The sequence below is a fragment of the Eriocheir sinensis genome, chromosome 60 (assembly GCF_024679095.1).
Source record: "Eriocheir sinensis breed Jianghai 21 chromosome 60, ASM2467909v1, whole genome shotgun sequence".
NCBI classification, from domain to species: domain Eukaryota; kingdom Metazoa; phylum Arthropoda; class Malacostraca; order Decapoda; family Varunidae; genus Eriocheir; species Eriocheir sinensis.
This window is the reverse complement of record NC_066568.1, coordinates 11132825-11149968: the sequence shown is the minus strand read 5'-3', so window position 1 is coordinate 11149968 and position 17144 is coordinate 11132825. Positions and strand designations below refer to the sequence as shown.

The window sequence follows — 17144 nt, the reverse complement described above, 5'->3', positions numbered from 1 at the left end:
GGGAGAGGTGGGTGGGGAGGAGCCTTCATCTATTCTGTCCTGTTCTGCCACACGTAGATTACTATTAGTAGCGGTAGTAAACAGATACCCTCGCCATAGACCGATTGGTCTTCTGGTGTCTGTTCTTCCTATGTATTCTTATGTATTCCTCCTCCTTCTTATTCTCCTTCTTCTCCTCCTCCCCCTCCCCTCCTCCTCCTCCAATTTCCATCCTTCGTCTGATTCTTCATTCTATCCCGGTTGTTGTTGTTGTTGTTATTGTTGTTGTTGTTGTTGTTGTTGTTCATCTTGATATTGTAGTTGATATTATTATGGAAATTTCTCTCTGCATCTTTTTATCAATCTATCTGTTTACTACATTTTTATCTATTATTCAAAACACACACACACACACACACACACACACACACACACACACACACACACACACACACACACACACACACACACACACACACACACACACACACACACACACACACACACACACACACACACACACACACACAGAAGAAGAAAGAATGAAAGAAAAAAAAGAGATGGAATAAAGTATGGAAGAAAATAATAAAAGGTTGGGAGTAAAATATGAAAAGAAAGAAAAGGGATATTAGCAAAAAATATAAAGAGGAAATAAAGTATGGATAGACGAAGGAAAATATACTAGGAGGAGAAAATGGTCGTCACACACACACACACACACACACACACACACACACACACACACACACACACACACACACACACACACACCTTTAAGAGTATGGATTCTATAGTCTTAAAAAACGCTTTAAATAGCTTCACTTTTTTTTTAGGAGGGTCCTTTTGTAGTACACTCTCTCTCTCTCTCTCTCTCTCTCTCTCTCTCTCTCTCCCTTATCTAATTATGGAAGGAATTTTGACCGAAAAATATCTCTGTCATATGGTCTCAGGGGAGGAGAAAGAGAAGGAGGAGGAGGAGGAGGAGGAGGAAAATAATAAGGAAAATGACGAGAGAAACAAAAATATAGAAGAGATGAGATAAAGGAGGAGGAGGAGGAGGAGGAGGAGGAAGAAACGAAGGAGGTAAGGAAGGAAGGAGGAGGAAAAGAAGTTGGGAAGGAAGTAAAGAATAAATAAATGAGTGAATGTAGAAAATAATAGGTTAAAATAATAAAAGGGGGAATAGAGAAGGAAAAGAATAAAGCAGACTAGGATCGGAAGCAGAAAATAATAAAGTAAAGAAGAAAGAATGGAAGGAGATAAATGAGGGAATAGATTACAAAAAAAGTAGTGAAGGAAGGAGTGAAAAAGTGGAGTGAATGATGAAGTAAAGGAGGAGGAGTTAAGAAGTAAAAGAGATGGGGAGTGAATAAAGTAAAAGAGCTAAGGAGTAGAGAAATTAAGGAGGAAAAAAAAGTAGAGAATTGATTAAAATTGAATAAATGACTACTGTTATGAAGAAGTATAAGAGGAAAGAAGCACGAGTAGAATGATTGATTGATTGATTGATTGAGTGAGTGAGTGAGTGAGTGAGGCAGGGAGGGAGTGAGGAAGCAATTATACAGAGTGAAGAAGTGAAGTGAAGCAAATGACATAGATGAAGTGAAGAAATATAGGCGGAAAATAATGAAGGAGTTAAAAAAAGTGAAGGAGTGAACGACGGTGTGAAGCAGGTGGTGAAATAGTGAAGAAAATGAATTAGTGAAGTGAATGAAGGAGTAAAGAGTGAGTAGAGAAGTGAGCAAAGGAGTAGAGGGATGAAGTGAGTGAGGGAGGAGGGCAGGGCGGGCTGAGGTCAGGTTCTTAGGTAATATCATGTCAATTTTTATCCCCAGCGTCAACAGCCTCGCCCGGAGACTCCATTGTACGGGATTTTTATAGGCAAGGAAGTGTTGGGGTATTATTATTATTATTATCGAGATTATTATTATTATTATTATTATTATTATTATTATTATTATTATTATTATTATTATTATTATTATTATTATTATTATTATTTTTGCTTCATTTTGTTTTTTATTGGTTTTCTCATTTTTCACGTTTGTTTTCTTCTTTTAATTTTTCGTATTTCTTTTATTTCTTAACTTCACCTCCTCCTCCTCCTCCTCCTCCTCCTTTACGGCCGTCACCACCACCTTCACCATCGACAACAATAACAATAACATTATTTTCATCACCATATTCATTCACTCTCTCTCTCTCTCTCTCTCTCTCTCTCTCTCTCTCTCTCTCTCTCTCTCTCTCACCTCCCTATCACTAATGGACTGTGCTATATATCACTACCAGGTTTCTCTTTTCTCTCCTCTCTCTCCCAACTCCCTCTCTCCCTCCTCCTCTTTTCTCCTCCCTCTCCCTCCCTCCCTAAATCACTCCCTTCTTTGAGGAATAATGGATTTTACCTCATAAAAGAAAAAGTATGTGTGTGTGTGTGTGTGTGTGTGTGTGTGTGTGTGTGTGTGTGTGTGTGTGTTCTTTTATAGTGGCCTAGGTGATGAAGTTGAAAAAGAAGAAGAAGAAGAAGAAAAAGAAGAAGAAAAAGAAAAGGAACAAGAACAAGAACATGAATAACAAAAAAACAAAAAGATAAAAATGAAAAATAAAAGTTTACTACTACTACTACTACTACTACCAACCCCTTAAATAATCACAACTAATGAGGCACCTCCTTAATTAACTCTGTAACAAACTCATTACTTTCTCGTCCAATCAGATTCGCAGGTTGGCAAAGCTTCATTTTTATTGGCCAAGAGATTATATTAGGAGCAGGGAAGAGGGAGGGGAAGAGAATGGAAGGGAGAAAGTGTTAGAAGAAGTATGGGAATGAGGGAAGGAGGAAGGAGTTGAAAGAGGTAAGGAAGAAGAGAGGGAGAGAAAGGGAGAGAGAGAATGGAAGAAGTGGGATGGAAAGGAGAGGGGTGAGCGAGAAGGAGGGAAGGGGCTGGGAAGAAAGGATAGAATAAGCATGGAAGGAAGAAAAGGAAGGGAAGGAAGAAGTGGAAGAAGAAGAGAAGGAGAGGAAGTGAGAAAGAGAGAGAGAGAAAGAGGGAAGGAGGAGAAGAAGATGGAGGGAAGAGGAAGAGAGGAGAAGTGAAGGGTAGAGGAAGAGGAGGAAGAAGAAGAGAAGGAAGGAAGAGAGAGAGAGAGAGAGAGAGAGAGAGAGAGAGAGAGAGAGAGAGAGAGAGAGAGAGAGAGAGAGAGAGAGAGAGAGAGAGAGAGAGAGAGAGAGAGAGAGAGAGAGAGAGAGAGAGAGAGAGAGAGAGAGAGAGAGAGGAGAGAAGAGAATGGAAGAAATTCTCTCTCTCTCTCTCTGTCTGTCAGTCTTTTTCTCTGTAGTGATGGTGGTGATATGTTGTGGTGATAGAAGTAGTAATGGTGATGGCTGTGGTGTTGATGGTAATACAAAATAAGTGCTGGTGGTGGTTGTAATGGTGGTGGGGTGATGGTGGTGGTGGTGGTGGTGGTGGTGGTTAATATTTATGTAGTGTGATATTATGATGGTATTGGCATTGGTGGTGGTGGTGGTGATGATAATGGTGGTGGGTATGATGATAGTGATTTATGAGTTGTATAAAGGGAAGGAGGGAGGAAGAATGGGAGGGAGAGAAGTGCGTAGGTAGGCTGTGAGAGGGAGGGAAGGAGAGGGAGAGAAGGAGGGGAAAAACAGGAAGAAAAAGTAAAGAGGAAAAAATGTGCGATATTATTATAGAGACAGGTTAAAAAAATGGAGAGAGAGAGAGAGAGAGAGAGAGAGAGAGAGAGAGAGAGAGAGAGAGAGAGAGAGAGAGAGAGAGAGAGAGAGAGAGAGAGAGAGAGAGAGAGAGAGAGAGAGAGAGAGATTAATTAAGTAATGGTAGTGGTAATTTTGGAGACATTAATTTGCTTAGGTGATGTGGTGGTGGTGGGGGAGGGGGTGGGGGGAGGTAGGGGTGTGTGGTTGGGTGTTGAAATTATACTTTATTTATTTATTTTCTTATATTTTTCCGTTTCCTATGTTTCGCCTATGGCTGGGGTAGGCTTTCTTGGTTCACCTGGTGGTCGGCCCGACTCGTTACGTGTTAATAGTTGGCTTATATTGCCCCCCGGAGCTCATCTTTGGTCTTTTATATAGAAAATCTAGTGTGGGTTAATAGGTGGTCAGCAGGACAGCATGTGGGTAGTCTTGGGCCACTCAGCGGTGACTGAACAATGCACTCATGAACGCTGCGCCCGCACTCTGACCACTCAGCCACCGCCTCCCATGATAATTGTAGTGTTGTTATTGTTTTCCGTTCTGTTACTTTTTTTGTTTTATTAATGTTTTTGTCATCATTGTTTTCGTCGTTATAGATTATGTTGTTATCACTGTTCTTGTTGTTGTTGTTGGTGGTGGTTTTGGTGATGGTGGTAGTGGTGGTGAACTTAAAGTAGTGTTCTTCGAGGTAATGATTTTCAATACCTTTCCTCCGATGGTGTTGTGGTCACGTGTTGCAACCGAGGAGGGGGGCAGAGTTAGGAGGGGAGGGAGGGAGGGAGAGAGGAAAGGGAGATGTAAGAAAGTTATGAAAGAAGAGAAATAAGGGTGAGGAGGTGGGTAAGAAGGAAAGAAGAGATGGTGAGGAAAATGGAGAGAAAAGGTTAGTAATTTGATCGGTAGGGAGGGAAGGAGGGAAAAAAAATAGGCAAGATTCTTTGTTTTTCCAACGAATGTGAAAATGAAAACAAGGAAGAAAACAAAAGGGAATAAGTAAGAAAAAATAGAAAGAGAAGAAAGCGATTGGGAGAGTTTTTTCTTTGTAATGTAAATGATGAAAGGAAGAGGAGGCAAGAGGAAGATGAGAAGGAGAGGAAGAGGAAGAGGAAGGATGAGAAGAGAAAGAAGGTAAGGGAAGGGAGGGGAAAGGGAAGTAAATGTTATGTGAAAAGTATGTAGTGTAGAAGAAAGGGCTTGAGTGAGCTGTGATTCTGTCTTTTAAATGGAGGAAGGTGGAGGAGAAGGAGGTAAGGAGGAAGAGAAGAGAAGGGAGGAAGAACATGATCAGCTGAGAAGAAGGAAGGACTGGTGGATGGAAGGAGTGAGGGATGGAGGAAAAGAGTAAAAAGTAAAGGAAAAAAAAGATGAATGGAATTAAAGATGAAAAGGAATTGAAGAAGAGGAGGAGGAAGAGAAGGAAGGAAGAATATAATGGGCTGAGAAGAATGAATGAATGAAGGAGGAATGGAGAGGAATGGAGAGGAAAAGCGTGATGAAAGATGTGTTAATGAGGAGATGAAGATGGAGAGGAGAGGAGGATGATGAAGAGAAGGGAGGGAGAATGAGCTGAGAAGTAAGAAAGGGAGGAAGGAGGGAGGAAAGGAGAGGAGAGGAGAAACCAGAGGAAAAAGAGATGCAGAGAAGGGAGGAATGATAGGCTGAGAATGGAGGGAGGGAGGGAAGGAGGGAGGGAGGCATAATGGGCTGAGAGGAAAAAAAGAGGGAGGGAGGGAAGGAGGGAGGGAGGAAAAGAGAAGGTAAAGAAAAAAAATGTAGATTGAAGGAGTTAAAGATGGAGTAAGGGAAGGAGGGAGAGATGGAGGGAGACATGGAGAGAGAGAGAGAGAGAGAGAGAGAGAGAGAGAGAGAGAGAGAGAGAGAGAGAGAGAGAGAGAGAGAGAGAGAGAGAGAGAGAGAGAGAGAGAGAGAGAGAGAGAATATGGGAGGGGAAAAAACTAATGAAGGCAGATGGGAAAACGATGGAGGATGATTGAGAGAAGACAGAGATGAAGGAAACATGGAAACATGGAAACATGGAAACATGGAAACATGGACTAGCAGGCAGCAGAAAGCCTGTTGGCTCATTACTAGGCTGCCTGCGTTCAGTGATTTAATCAATCCGTTTGCCACAGAAGTGGCTTGCAGGGAAGGATTAAAGCACTTGTGTACCTACTCTTGGGAACGTTCAGTTCACTCCTGTTGCAGCAAAGTGGCGATCAATGCGTTTCTTGAAGGAGTTGATGGTCTCTGCGCTAACCACTTCTGCAGGAAGGCTGTTCCAGTGGCGAACAACTCTATTCGAGAAGTAACTCCTGCCGATGTCGGTATTGCATCGCTTTGCTTGAATTGTTTTTCCGTTGTTTCTTGTTCTCAGGTTAGTTTGTAGCGTGAAGAGTTTGGAGTGATCAACGTTGCTGAGCTTGTTCAGGTACTTAAAGACTTGTATCATGTCTCCCCGCAGTCGTCTCTTTTCCAACGTGAAAAGGTTGAGTCGCTCGAGTCGTTCTTCATAGGGTTTCGTCCTCAGTGATGGTATCATCTTCGTGGCGCGGCGCTGTACTCTCTCAAGTAATTCAATGTCTTTCCTGTAATTAGGAGACCAGAATTGCACGGCGTATTCCAGGTGGGGCCTTACCAGCGAATTATACAAGGATAACATAACTCCCGGCGTCTTGTATTCGAAGTTCCTCGATATGAACCCAAGCATTGTATTGGCTTTCTTACAGGCGGACTTGCAGTGTTTTGTTTGTTTCAAGTCACTGCTGATGGTGACCGTGAGGTCTCTTTCCTCTTGCACAACATGTAGTGGTTCGCCACCCATGTGGTATATGTGGTTTGTTTTTGATCCGATATGCATTACTTTACATTTGGTAGTGTTGAAGGACATTTTTCTGACCACCGAGTGATCTGGTCCAGGTCTCTGGATAATTTCGCAGTCTGTTGTCGTGAGGGCCTTCCCACCCACCTTTGTGTCGTCGGCAAATTTTGAAAGATTGATTTTAATCCTAGTTCTAGGTCGTTGATATATATGATGAAAAGTATGGGTCCCAGCACTGACCCTGTGGCACTCCACTTGTGACCGGGAGCCACTGGAGGCCTGTCCGTTGAGTACAACTCGTTGTTTTCAGTGAGCCAGTCTTGATCCACGCTGTCAGATCGTCGCCTAATCCCGCCGACTTAAGTTTCTTGAGGAGTCTTTCATGTGGCACTTTGTCAAAGGCTTTCTGAAAGTCTAGATATATAACATCACTGGGGATATGATTATCCCAGTTTTCATAGATACCTTGGAAGAAGTCCAATAAATTGGTTAAGCATGAGCGCTTGTTCCTGAAACCGTGCTGAGCATCGGAAATGATGTTGTTGTCTTCAAGGAACCTAACGAGTTTGTCTCTGATGATCTTCTCGAGGATTTTTCCGGCCACTGAGGTCAAGCTGATTGGTCTGTAGTTTAGGGCCACACTTTTGTCTCCCTTTTTGTAGATCGGTGTTACGTTCGCTTGTTTCCAGAAAGGAGGAGGAGGAGGAAGGGGAGGAGGAGGAGGAAGGGGAGGAGGAGGAGGTAGAGGTAGAGAAGAAAAATGGAAGATATATATGGAAGGTAGGGAGGCAAGGAAGGCTTAGGAGTAGGAGGAGGAGATGAAGGAGGAGGAGGAAGAAGAAGAGGAATGGGAGGAGGAGGAGGAGGAGGAGGAGGAGGAGGAGGAGGAGGGAGTGATAGTGACATATAGTGGGGAGGAAACCAAGCTTGTTAGTGTCAAAGAGAAACTGATAATGAAAATGCTGATAATAATAATAATAATAATAATAATAATAATAATAATAATAATAATAATAATAATAATAATAAATACCACATCAGCGTCTTCCTTTACTGTAAAAAAATAATAACATTGGAAACATCATAGAAAAAAAAGTGATGATATATAAAAAAAAATAATGTGAAATATATATATAAGTAAAAGAATATGTACTGACGAATAGAAAGGAACCATTACTAATACCTTTACTAAGAGAGAAAATTAATGTGTTTTATGTAGGAAAAGAACACAGAGGAAAAGACAGACAACATAAGCAAAGAAAAAATAGAAAAGGAGATAAATAATGCCAGAATATATAGCAAAAGAAACGAGGGAGGAAAGGAAAAGAGGAGGAGGGAATGGAGAAAGGAAAGGAAGTAAGGAAGACAGGAGTAATAAGAGAGATGAAGAAGAGGAGAGGAAATGGGAAGAGTGAAAAATAGAAGAAGATGAATAGAAACGCCAAAAACAGTGAGAGAAGGAAGGAAAGAAATGGAAAGTAAAAATAAAATGAAGGAGGGAGAAGGGAGGAAGGAAGAAAGAGGAGAGGGAGAGTGGAGGGAGGAGGAGGAGGAGGAGGAGAGAGAGAGAGAGAGAGAGAGAGAGAGAGAGAGGGAGAGAGAGAGAGAGAGAGAGAGAGAGAGAGAGAGAGAGAGAGAGAGAGAGAGAGAGAGAGAGAGAGAGAGATGAAGTTGAAGGAAGAGAAAGAGGGGAAAGAAAAAGAAAGGAAAGAGAAAGAAGAGAGAGAGAGAGAGAGAGAGAGAGAGAGAGAGAGAGAGAGAGAGAGAGAGAGAGAGAGAGAGAGAGAGAGAGAGAGAGAGAGAGAGAGAGAGAGAGAGAGAGAGAGAGAGAGAGAGAGAGAGAGAGTCTTCTCCAACACATTATCGAATACAAACTAAGTGAATTTATATTAAGGAAGGGAGTAAGAGGAGGAGGAGGAGGAGGAGGAGGAGGAGGAGGAGGAGGAGGAGGAGGAGGAGGTGATGGATGGTGATAAGAGTTCAGATGATGATGTATGGAAGGAGGAAGGGAGGGAGAGAGGGAGAGAGGGAAAGGAGTGAAGGTGGGAAGGAGAGAGGAGAGGAGGAGGGTGAGGAGGAGGAGGGAGAGGAGAGAAGGAAAGAAGCAGAAGAGGGAGCAAGCGAGGGAGGGAGAGAAGGAGAGGAGGAGGGGAGGGAAAGGAGAAGTAGATGAGGGAGAGCGAGAGTAGTAAAAGAAACACGAAGAGGGAAAAGGAGGAGGGGAAGGAGAGGGAGGGAACAATTAAATGGTGGAGAGAAAAAAAATATATTGGAGAGATAATGTTTTAATAGATAGAATAATAACGACTTAAATGTATATGTTATTATTATTATTATTATTATTATTATTATTATTATTATTATTATTATTATTATTATTATTATTATTATTATTATTATTATTATTATTATTATTATTATTATTATTATTATTATTATTATTATCTCTCTCTCTCTCTCTCTCTCTCTCTCTCTCTCCTTGACACATGTTTATATTTTCCTTCATATACGTTTTCCGAAGATCCTCCTCCTCCTCCTCCTCCTCCTCCTTCTCCTCCTCTTCTTCCTCCTCCTCCTCCTCCTCCTCCTCCGCCTCTCTTCCTTCGGGCACCATGATCGATGTAAGGGAGAGAGGGAAGAAGAAAGGCCTCCAACTCTCTCTCTCTCTCTCTCTCTCTCTCTCTCTCTCTCTCTCTCTCTCTCTCTCTCTCTCTCTCTCATTAGCACCGTCTAGGGCCAATATTCGCCTTATTCAATAGAAGGAAGGCAATTATTTCAATCTCCTGCTGGGTAAAGAGGAGAGAAGGGAGGGAGGGAGGGAGAGAAGAGAAGGGGGGGGGGGGGAAGAAATGAAGGGGAAATGGGAAGTTAAAATAGGACATGAGGAAAAGTGGGAAACTGAAGGAGAAAAATGAAGGGGGAAGTGAGAGGGGAAGGGAGGGAAGGGAAGGAAGGGAAGATGGGGAGGAGAGAAGGGAGGGAAGGGGAAGGGAAGTGAGATGAGGAGAAAGGGAAACATGAGTAGGTAGAAAAAGATTGAAGGGAAGGAGGAATGGAAAGGAGAAAGGGAAGAGAGAGAGACGGAAGGGGAGTGAGAGAGAATGGGATGGGAAAGAAGGAGGAAGGAATTGGAAAAGGAAAGGAGGAAGGAAGATAAGGAACAGGGTAAAGAGGAAGAGAAGGAGGAAGGGAGGAAAGGAGGGAAGGGAAGGTAGGAAGGGAGGGAATTGAGAGTAAAGGGAGGGAAAGTAAGGGAGGGAAGGAGTAGAAGGAAGGAACAAGGAGGGAGAGAAGAGGAGAGGGGAGGAGAGAGATGGGAAAGAAGTAAAGGGAAGGGAGAAAAAGGAAGAAGTGAGGGAGATAAGGGAAGGGAGAGAGAGAAGAAGAGGTAAGGAAAGGGAGAAACAGGATAGGAGGAAGGGAAGGAAAGGAGAGGGGAAGGAAGAGAAAGCGGAAAGAGAGAGTGGGACAGGAGGAAAGGATAGGCGAGGAGAGATATCGGTAGGAGAGATGGAGGGAGAGATAAGGAGGGAGGGAGGGAAAATAGATGAAGGGAGAGAAAGATGAAACTAGTGAGGGAAGTAGGAGAGGAAGGAGAGAATGAAGAGATGGAGGAAGAGGAGGAAAGGAAGAGGAGGTGAAGGAGGAAGGGAAGGAGGCAGGAAGAGGTTAAGGAAAAGAAGGAATGAAGGAAGGGTCTGAGGAGGAAGAGGGAAGGAAAAAACAGCTATAAAAGAGAGGAAGAGGGAAGGGAAGGAAGGGAGAAGGAAAGGAGGATTAGAAGGAGGGGAAGGAAGGCAGGAGGGAACGAATGGAGGAGGAAAGGAAGGAAGAATTATAGAAGGATTAGAAGAAGGGAAGGTAGGAGAGAAAGGTGGAGGAAAAGGAGTGGAAGAAAGATGAAAGGAAAGAGGAAAGGAGAAAGAGAAGGGAATGAAGGGTGGAAGGAGGGAAGGAAGAAAGGAGGGATAGAATGAAGGAAAGAGGGAAGGAGGGAAAGAGAGAAAAAATGATGAATGGAAGAAATGAAATAAGGAAGGAAAGAAGGATAGAAAGATGGAAAGAACGAGAGAAAGAAGGAGAGAAAGAAGGAAGGAAAGAAAAGCGATTTGAAGTGGGGAAGGAAGGAAGGAAGGAAGGAAGGAGAGAGAGGAAAGGAGGGAGAGAAGGATGAATGATGGAGGGAATGAACGAGAGAGAAGGAGGAAAGAAAAGGAAGAGAGAGGGAGAGAAGGAGGGAGAGAAGGAGGAAAGGAAGGAAAAGGAGGAGGAGGAATTAAAGAAAAGAAAGTTACTCCGAGAGAAAAGAAAATGTGCAGGATTTTTCTATTTTATCTACATAGTCAATTTTGTCAGACTGTCCCCGCTCTCTCTCTCTCTCTCTCTTTTCTCTTATCATTTTCTTTGTTTTCTTCTTTATTCTCTCTTTTTTCTTTTTTTTCTATTCCTATTTTTTGTTTTCTTTTTTCTTTTCTCAATTTAGTTTTTTTTTCTTCTTTCTCTTTCTCTTTTCTCTCTCTCTCTCTCTCTCTCTCGTTTTTCATTTAAAAAGAATAATAAATTAGACTTGGATGAAGGAGTAGGTGAGGAGGAAGGCGGAAGGAAGCGATGGAGGAGGAGGAGGAGGAGGAGGAGAAGGAGGGGGGTGGGTTGTCCAATTACCCTGCAGGAAACCTTTCACTGCTGAATTGGCTCTCTTCTGAAGGCCCTGTGTGTGTGTGTGTGTGTGTGTGTGTGTGTGTGTGTGTGTGTGTGTGTGTGCGGAAATATAAAGGGCTAAGATGGAATCATGAGTATTAGAAAGGAGGAGGAGGAGGAGGAGGAGGAGGAGAAGGAGTAGGAGGAAACATGAAAGGGCAGATAGCAGTATAAGTTTATGGGCGGGGGACGAGTGGTTAGCTTGCGGACGTGGTGACCGAGGGGCCGAGGTTCGAGTCCCATCGCAAGACGCTGACAATTTACTGATGAATCGCTGCATGAAGGCTATTTATTGGTCCTTCACTTCACCTATTACATAACAGAGCGTTGATGTTTTCCTATGAAAGAATAAAACAGTATGCCATCCCGTGCTGGAGAACACTGGGGTGACAGCCATGTACACCCGACCAGCTGCGCACACAGATCCGTATGTGTTCATAGGAATCCGCCTTATGGTTTGTAAATAGGAGGACGCGGAGGAACACGACATCGGCGCTATAGACAGCACATAAAAGATAACGTCAGGAGCCTAACGTAGCAGCATATTATCAAGGGCTCCAGTTATAGTAGTAGTAGTAGCAATAGTAGTAGTAGTAGTAGTAATAGTAGTAGCAGTAGCAGTAGTAGCAGTAAGAGTAGTTGGCCTCCTTCCCTCGACCTAAACCCTTTGTCAAGCCAGATTATTGGGTGAAGCTCCAACAGGTCGCCAGCAAGTTGAGAGAGAGAGAGAGAGAGAGAGAGAGAGAGAGAGAGAGAGAGAGAGAGAGAGAGAGAGAGAGAGAGAGAGAGAGAGAGAGAGAGAGAGAGAGAGAGAGAGAGAGAGAGAGAGAGAGAGAGAGAGAGAGAGAGAGAGAAAAAAAAAGTTCCCTACCTCTACGCGGGGAACTTTGATGCAGGGCGGTGGTGGTGGTGGTGAGTGTAGATGGGAGATGGAAAGGAGGAAGAGAAGAAAGATAAGGAGGAGGAGGAAGAGAAGGAGGAAGAGGAGGAGGAGAAGGAGGAGGAGGAATAAGAAGAGGAAAAGAATGAAGAAGATGATGAAGAGGAAGAAAACAAAGAAAACAATATGAAGAAGAGGAGGAGGAGGATAAGGATGCGGATGAGAAGAAGGAGGAAGAGGAGGAGGAAAAGGAAGAAGAAGAGGAAAAGAGTAAAGGAGAAGATGAAGAGGAAGAAGAAAAAGAAAACAATAAGAAGAGGAGGAGGAGCAGGAGGAAGAAGAGGAGGAAAAGGAGGAGGAGGAGGAGGAGGAGGAGGAGGAGTGTGGTAGGGCTGAGGTGATGAGGGGAAATGGTGTTGGTTGTGATAATGGTGGCGGTGGTGGTGGCGGAGGCGATGGTGGTGGTGGTGGTGGCGGAGGCGATGGTGGTGGTGGTGCTAGATGTTAATTTTTATAGTAGCTCTGAAACTTTGTGGAGTGGTGTATTAGGTAAAGGGCAAAACACACACACACACACACACACACACACACACACACACACACACACACACACACACACACACACACACACAAGGCTCAGGGTTGTTTCGCACTCTTTATTTATATCTTTATCAGTCCCCGGTTCGAATCTCCCTCCCCATATCCGTTTTCTTCCATATTTTCCCTTTATTTATCTATTTGCCAATCCTCCTTATTTATATTTTCCTTCATTTTTCTCTTGTTACTCTATTACATATTACCTTTATTATTTTTTATTTCATATTTCTCTTTTATTTGTATCTTCCTTTCCGTTTTTTTCCAATATGTTTCTCTCTTCCTTTTTTTCCTGTTTCTCTTTCTCATTATTTTTTTCTCTTTTATTTTGTCTTCCTTAAATCTTCTTGAGTGTAATTTTTCTCCTCTTCGCTCTCCTTCACTTTTTCTTTCCTCCACCTCCGCCTCATTCATGTCCTCCTTCTTCTCCTCTTCCTCCTCCTCCTCCTCCTCCTCCTCCTCTCCTCTCCTCTCTTCTCCTCCTCCTCCCCATTTAGTCGAGTCGATGTAACACAGACATTGGAATGAGTTTCTTTTCAAACCGAGTCATCCACCACTGGAACAATCTTCCCCCAGAAGTAGTAAATGCGAATACCATCAACATCAAATATCAACTCGATCGTCATTTCGTTGCGTCAGGAGTAAACTGAATACCGAGGTGCTTTCATCTGCTCCCCAGGCCCCAAGTGGCTGTCGAGCAGATTAATTCACCAAAGCGGGCAATCTCGTAATGAGCTAATAGGCTTTCTGTTGCCTGCATTTCCATGTTTCAATGTTCTCACGTTCCATATTTCCTCCTCCTCCTCCTCCTCCTCCTCCTCCCCTTTCCTTTTCCATGATGACAGACTTTTAGATGGGGTTGTCGATCAATGCTGGAGCAAGCCTCTTTAAGCACTCTGTGAATCCTTGAAATCGCCGGAGAGGGACTGCGAGCGAGGTCCCTTTGTGATTACAGTGGTCAGGTTTGTGATGATGGAGACGTCGGTTTCTTATACGTGTCTTACGGGAGGGCTGCTTGGTACTCCGGACTCTTACGAAGAGTTTAAGAGGAAAGATTTGTTTTTACGTTAAATGAATATTTCTTTCGTATGGTAAAAGAGAAAAGATTTTTTTACGATAAAGCAGGAATTATTTGCTCAACAGTAAAAAAATAAAAGATTTATATTTTACGGAAAAGAAGAAGGGCGAAAGGCAAAGCATGATAGAAAGAGAGCCCTTGAGTCGCTGTGCCTATGACAAGATAACGTGTCCAAAGAAGGGGAGGCTGTAGCGTGCGGGCGCGGCGTCCAGGAGGACCTGGGTTCGCGTCCCGCCCGGCGTGCCACAGCTGGGATCTTTCAGTCACCGCCGAGTGGCCCAATACCACCCACATGCTGTCCTGAAGACCGCCTGTCAACCCGGAGTCTAGATTCTCTCACTAAGAATATTATCAAAGATGAGCTCCGGGGGACAGCAGTTTTTTTTCCCCCGTGAATGCGGGAGTGAGGCATGGCTGTGTCCTTGCTCCATCGCTTTTTAACACTTGTATGGACAGAGTACTAGGCAGAGTTGCGGACCAGAGTCATTGTGAAGCATTTGTTGGCAGTACCAGGGTCACTGACCTTGTTTTTGCCGATGATGCATTAATCCTTCCGGAGTCACTGGAGGTTCTGGTGATGGCTCTTGACGTACTGCATGAATAGGCGAAGCCTTTGGGATTCCAGGTCTTGTTGGATGAACCATTGCAGTCTGTTCATGGGTGTGGCGAGGACATTGAGATCTTGGAAAATTTCACATATCTTGGTAGCGTAGTTAGTTAAGAGCGCGGGTCCCGACAGGAAGTGTTACGGTGGATTGGCCTGGCCCACGGTGTTATGGACTCTCTCAGCACGAGTATAAGGCGTTGTCGATCAGGATCTCCAAGTCCCTTGTGCTCCATGTCTTACTCTATGACTGTGAGACATGGCTAAATAGGGACTTGGAGAGGCGGATTGATGTCTTTGGTAATAAATGTCTACGCAGAATCATGGGATATCGATGGAATGACTGTGTCAAACCGGCGACTGCTCCGTGAGACTGATTCGACATATATTACCTGCGTAGTGCGTCAACGCCAACTCCTGCTATACGGGCGCGTGGCACGTTACCCAAAAACCGACCCTGCTCATCGGGTTGATACTGTGAGACAGTCCCGGTTGGAGAAGGCTAAGGGGACGCTCACAGAGTTCGTGCTTTAAGCAAGTCAATAGATCATGCCGTGAGTTACTTGGGATGGGGAGGAGGCCTGCATGGAGACTAATCCGGAGGAAACCCCAGGGTTTGGTGTCGTTGGGTGGGTGTGGCACGTTATTGGCACACGGTAACTCGACATAGTAACTTCTACCTTCTGGAGAAGGTTGGCTTTACCGTGTTCACCAGTGGAGGAAGGTAAAAATCTTCCATGCAGCCGTCTAGCGGCGCCACCGTCGATTGATTACAATGGGAAGACTCGAAATAGGTCATCTTACCATTAATAAGATTTTTGGCTAGCTCCGCACTAACTGGACTTGCTCAGGCCAGCTTGGCCAGGTTTGTGAATATCAGTGGCCAATTCACAAACTAGTGTCGCCTCTACTCCATCTCCAGCTACATGTTACAGGTGGATGCTCCGTTTAACTCCACAGAACTTCATTCAACTCAACTTGGCACACAAGCCCTTCCCCTCCCCTGTCATTGGCTGGTCCACAAACAAGCCACGCCCCTCTTCCACACTCGCCACTTGTGATTGGTGAATTCTAGATAAAGGAGAGATCTGGTTGTCTTGTTAAGCTTTAGCTTGAAAAGGATATTGAACGGAAACGAGACGAGAGAAGAGGAGAGGAAAGGAGAGGAGAGGAAAAGAGAGGAGAGGAGAGGAGAGGAGAGAAGAGAAGAGAAGAGAAGAGAAGAGAAGAGAAGAAAGGAGAGGAGAGGAAAAGAGAGGAGAGGAGAGAAGAGAAGAGAAGAGAAGAGAAGAGAAGAGAAGAAAGAAGAGGAGAGGAGAGGACAGGAGAGGTGAGAAAAGGAAAGGAAAGAAGAGCAAAGGAAAAAGATGACCGGGCATAGTAGATATTTGAATATATATAAATGGATACAGAAAGTGCTGAGAGAATTAAAGAAACAGTGTGGGTGACAGAACTCCTCCCAGACTAATAGCATTACTGATAATTTAAAATGATAGATAGCATTTGCAGCAGTCCCATTCTTTAAAAATATACTGAAAAAATACTAGAGGGAAAGGTGAAGTTAGAAGAAGCTGAAGGAGGAGGAGGAGGAAGAGCAAGAGAAAAAGAAGAGGAAAAAAGAGGAAGAAAAAGAAAAGGAAAGAAAAAGAGAAGGAACTGTAAAAAAAGAGAAGGAAGATAAAAAGAAGAAAAAAAGAAGAAAACAGAAGAATAGAAAGAAAATTGAAAAAGAAGAAAAGAATGAGAAGAAAAAGAGAAAACGAAAAAAAGACGAAGAAGAGGTAGAAAAAGAGATAAGATAAAGAAGGAAAAGAGGAAGAATAAGAAGAAAAAAGAAAACCATAAATACACGATAAAGAAAAAGAAGAAGAAAAAGAAGAAAAGAGAATAAGGAAAAGAGGAAAAAATTTAGAACACAAAAAAAAAGAAGAGAAAAAAAAGATTAACGATGTTGAAAGAAAAAAACAATACGCCTATAATAATAATAATAATAATAATAATAATAATAATAATAATAATAATAATAATAATAACTATAATAATGCGAGGAACCTTTTTGCGACTATCAGCCCGACCGGAAGGATTTTAGGCAAGGGAAGGAGAGAGAGAGAGGGAGAGGGGGAGAGGGAGGGAGGGAAAGAGGGAGGGAGAGAGAGAGAGAGGGCGAGAGGGAGGGAGCAACAAGTGGCCTTTCTCTCCTCCACTAGTTGCTCTCTCTCTCTCTCTCTCTCTCTCTCTTAAACTTAAACTTGACACCAAAATCAGTGGGCGAAAACATTTGTTGGAGAAGTAACCAAAACAAAGCCTTCAAAAAACACGTAATTTGGGCTGGAACTTACCGTGGATGCAATACTGGCCCGGTCACTCCATTTTGGGCGTGGCGGGGGCGTGCTGTGGGTGTGGTGGGCGTGGGCGTTGGCGTGGGCGTGAGGGGGTGGGGGTGAGACGGCTGCGGGCCCAAACACCTGAATGCCGGGCGCGGGGTCTCGTGTGGTATATATAGGCGGTGGTGTGTGTGGGCGGGGCGAGTGTGAGGTGGGCGGCGTGATGGGAGGGGCTGGGGCTGGTGTCTCCGCCCTTCCCTTCCCTTCCTCTCCTTCCCTTTGGTTTGGTTTGGTTTGGTCTTCTTGGGTGATGCTGCGTCTAGGTTTTCTGATCTTCTCTTCTCTTTCTTCTTTTTCGTTCGATTCGTCTTTTTCGTTTAATTTTTCCTCTTGGTTTTGTTTCTCCTTCCTATTCTTCTGGTTACGTATTCTTGTG

General features: G+C 43.7%; 1 protein-coding gene across 1 annotated transcript in view; it reads right to left on the bottom strand.

Annotated features, from left to right (window-relative positions):
- The window catches only part of LOC126985966 (synaptic vesicular amine transporter-like), a 75154-nt gene extending 58288 nt beyond the window's left edge, over nucleotides 1-16866 (bottom strand). The window contains exon 1 of the mRNA XM_050841578.1: nucleotides 16724-16866. The gene's annotated coding sequence lies outside the window, so the exon portion shown is untranslated. The remainder of the gene's footprint in view (nucleotides 1-16723) is intronic.
- Nucleotides 16867-17144: the final 278 nt, after the last annotated feature.